The following is a 4,691-nucleotide window of genomic DNA, read 5'->3' on the forward strand; positions in this document are numbered from 1 at the left end:
AGTTGTTCCCTTCCACCTTTTAGAGGTCTTTGCATCACATCAATACTTGGTGTTGTAGGTGACACATGGTGTTTTTTGCACACCTTTCCTTTTGTTTGATTTAAAAAAAAATGTGAGTACATATAATTTATCCTAAGAAAAGTTAGCTAATGCATATCCTCAATACTTACTTGTGGTCTGATCCTGAGGAATGTCTGTAACTGGGGAGCAGCACCTTAAATATCCATATCTTGCACCTTGCACTATCCATATTTATAAAGTATTGGTGTGGCACCATGGTCAATCTACTCTGATGCAACATTAAAAAGAATCTAATGCACCATAGCCTGTCCCATCATATAAGCATCAAACACATAGGATTTGAAAATACTGCATCCATTATGCCCATAGACCACATCTCAGAGAGTACTGTGAATCGTTCCGATGCCCTTGCAAAAAAAGAAATGTACCAGATTTACCATCTCCAAACGTTACAACCGCACGGGCTTAATGAAGTGGTCGAATTGATCCGCTAAAAAAAAATCTATCTACCTCCTTTAACCCTCACACCAAGAGAATTTAATAATAATGATAGAAACAATGAACAATTTACCTCTGGTGTGCCATTTCTCCTCTCTCTTCGATCCCGGATGTCCTGGAGGCGGAGGTCCACTCGGGTTCTCCTGAAGATAAAAACATCCACGGAGAACGGTGACTGTCACATCCTCCCAGGATCTACAAAGGTACACGTTCTGCAGTGGACCTTATAAGATGTCAGCAGAAATATGCAAACACAGAAATAGAGCATTACTATAATAAAAAAAACTGACACATATCGATCATAAAACAGCATCAGAACTAATTTCTATAATAACCCAGATATGCATTAATTAAAATACAAGACAATTCTCTCTTGAACTCAGAGCAAACCTGGGTGGTTGTAGGTGGTTTTCCATCCTATGGTGAGCCTATTCGGTTCTGCTGCTTTGAACGGAACCAGCACCATCTGTAGTCCGCCGGTGCTCGGAGCCGGACTATACTAAAAGCCAGCCCAGCGGCAACTTGAAATTATATCTATGCACTTTATCTAACAAATGTTATGCACATTTTTTATAGTTTTTGGCAAAACAATTTTCCTGTCTTTTACATTTGGGAGTTTCTATGTGATGTTGATAATGAATTATTATATTAATGTAACCAGGAACTTTTCTTATTATTTATCACTTTTATCCCCGACATTTGTTCTTTTTGCGGGTGTTTTTTTTGTATTTAAATGACGTTGCTTCCCTGTACCCAATCACTGGACCTGATAAAGAGGGGGTCCCACACCTTGAAACGCATTGTCCAATAACGTGTTTTTACTTTCTAATAAAACAGTATTTTACTATACCTCTAATCCGGGTCTGATTTATCCATCCAACGGCCGAACAGCCACCCCAAGGAGAGCGCCTCATTGCACCTGCACTTTTTTCCGTGGTTACGGTTACAGATGTCTGCTTAAAGTAACAAGCGCACCTCTGAGGGCCGTTACCTGCCTCATCGCCATCTAATCTGTCCCTCGATGCTCCAGTTAGCCTAGGCAGGCGGGAGCAGTCAAGCACCAATAACACTGATCAATGCTATGCTATGGCATAGCATTGTTCAGTGTATGCAATATAAGGATTGCTTTTAATAGTCCTATGGGGACAAAAAAATTGTAAAAAAAAAAAAAGGAAAAAAAATAGTTAATAAATGTGATTTAACCCCTTCCCTAATAAAAGTTTTCCTTTTTCCCATTAAAAAACAAATAGGTAAACAAAAATAAACATAAACATATGTGGTACCGTCGCATGTATAAATGTCCGATTTATAAAAATATAATGTTAATTAAACCACACAGCCAAAGGCCCCATATATGGTAAAATAAAAAAGTTATAGGGATCAGAAGAGGACATCATTCTGGGAATCATTTCAATCGTCTGGTAAAATAAAAAAGTTATAGGGATCAGAAGAGGACATCATTCGGGGAATCATTTCAATCGTCTGGACACATGGAATAAATATAAGGTGTCATTTTAACCGAAAAGTGCACTGTATAGAATCGGAAGCCCACAAAATTTACAAAATGGCGCGTTTTTTTGTTTTTCAATTTTGCCCCACAACGATTTTTTTTTGTTTCGCCATACATTTTGTGGTGAAATGATTGGTGGCATTACAAAGTACAATGGGTGGCATTACAAAGTACATATTGGTCTGTAGGTGGAAAATTGAAAGCGTTATCATTTTTAGAAGGTATGGTGGAAAAAATGAAAGTACAAAAATGACAAAACCTGTGATCCTTAAGGGGTTATACAGAATTAACTAAAAATCCAGTTACAAAAAAAATTAATCATAAAAAAAAAAAAAAAAAAAAAAAAAAAGGGAAGCATAAAAAATATTCATGTACCATTTTTGGCCAAAAAATATTTGTCTAAAGGGGCCTTAAAGTGTTTTGCACTTTGTTCGGCACTTTGATATGTGCAGACATAATGTCACTAGCCTTTTTTTGCCTTTGAATGTAATATATTTTTTTTAATGATTTTTTTCTTCCACTTCATGAAATGTCAATGTAATTAGCCTCTAATGCAAATAGACAGACATGGACTATACATGTTGTACAATTTAATACAGTTTTCTTTCCAGTTCCTAAACTTCTCTGAAGAGTTCAGTCATCTCTATTAAGCCCAGTTCAGTGGGGCAGAAAACAGAATCTAATACAATGAAGATTTGTAATTACTAAGCGGAGCTGTCTGAAGATGTAACAATTATATTCAATCCTGAAAATCTCAGTCTTCTCCAATCTAGTATGGTCTGTACATCAAAGGTCTAATAAGGTACCCAACATTAATATGTCACTTAAAGGAGTAGTATTGTCAAAATTATCTTCATACCATAGTGCCCAGGCTGCAAAAAAAAAAAAAAAAAAAAAAGAAAACAAACATTAACTCATCTTCCTCCATTCCCCAGTTACACCGCTATAGCTGTTTGGTCCTCTGGTCCGGTCTTCTTCCTTGTGCACGGATCGTCACACTGCGCTCAGCGTATTGCTGGCCACACGATGTCCCGCCTCAGCCGGTGATAGGCTGAGTGCAGTGTCATGTAAGGAGCCCAGGCAGCAGGGAGAAGGCGGGGCCCGAGCTCCTTACATGACAGTGCACTCAGCCTATCACCGAAGCGGGACATTGTGCGGCCAGCGATATGCTGACTGCAATGTGACAATCCGTGCACACTGAAGAGGGAAGGAGACCAGACTGGAGGACCAAACATCTATAGCGGCACAACGGGGGAATGTCAGAAGGTGAGTTAATGTATGTTTTCTTTTTTTTTCTGCAGCCCGAGCACAACAAGAAAATAATTTTGACTATACTACTCCTTTAACCACTTAGGGACCAAGGGCATACAGGTACGCCCTGGCTCCCTGGTACTTAAAGACCACAGGCGTACCGGGACGCCCGTGGGAATTCCGGTCCCTGCCACTCACCAGGCGGGACCCAGACCGGGATGCCTGCTGAAATCATTCATCAGGCACCCTGTGCAAACCCCTGGGGGGTCCTGAGACAGGTCTGAATTGACTGGTGATCTGCGGCGATTCCCGGTCACGGGTCTCCGTTGACCCGGAAAATAAGGGGGATCGGGGTTGTCCAAGACACCCCCGATCCCCCTGAAGGGATAGGAGTGAGGTGGCAGGGGTGCCACCCCTCCTATCCCTGCTATTGGTCGGTCAGAAGCGACCGACCAAAAGCAGATCGGGGGGCGCGGGGGTTAAAGTTCGGCTCCCCGCTCTGCCCACCCACTGTAGTCCGGGCAAAGCAGGGGAACAGTGAAATGACCGGCCCCGGAGGTCACTTAACAGCAGCAATCGGCAACAGGCAGCAGAGGACGGCAATGCGGCTCCCTAGTGTGGCGATCCTATGGAAGAGGTGAGTTGTTCCCTAGCAACATCTGGAGGGCTACAGTTCGGAGACCACTATACAGTGATCTCTAAACTATAGCCCTCCAGATGTTGCAAAACCACAAATCATAGCATGCCTAGACAGCTGTTTACTGTTTGGGCATGCTGGGATTTGCAGTTTTGCTACAGCTGGAGGACTAAAGGTTGGAGATCACTGTGCAGTGGTCTCTAAACTGTGGCCCTCTAGATCTTGCAAAACTACAACTCCCAACATGCCCACACAGCAGTTTACTGTCTGGGCATGCTGAGATTTATAGTTTTGCAACATCTGGAGGCCCACAGTTTGGAGATCACTGAGCAGTGGTTTCTAAACTTTGGCCCTTCAGATCTTGCAAAACTACAACTCCCAGCATGCACGAACAGCAAACTGCTGTCTCGGCATACTGGGAGTTGTAGTTGCGTACCTCCAGCTGTTGCATAATCTCCCAGCATGCCCTTCAGCAATCAGTACATGCTAGGAGTTGTAGTTATGTAACAGCTGAAGGCACACTGGTTGGAAAATACCGAGTTAGGTAACAGAACCTAACTGAAGGTTTTCCAACCAGTGTGCCTCCAGCTGTTGCAAAAGAAAAACTCCCAGCATGCACGGTCTGTCAGTGCATGCTGGGAGTTGTAGTTTAGAAACAGCTGGAGGTTTGCCCCCCCCCCCCATGTGAATGTACAGGGTACATTTACACGAGCGAGTGAGTTTCCTGCTTCAAGTTTGAGCTGCGACAAATTTTCCGCCACTGCGCAAACTCCT

Source organism: Hyla sarda, chromosome 2 (assembly GCF_029499605.1).
Source record: "Hyla sarda isolate aHylSar1 chromosome 2, aHylSar1.hap1, whole genome shotgun sequence".
Taxonomy (NCBI): Eukaryota; Metazoa; Chordata; class Amphibia; order Anura; family Hylidae; genus Hyla; species Hyla sarda.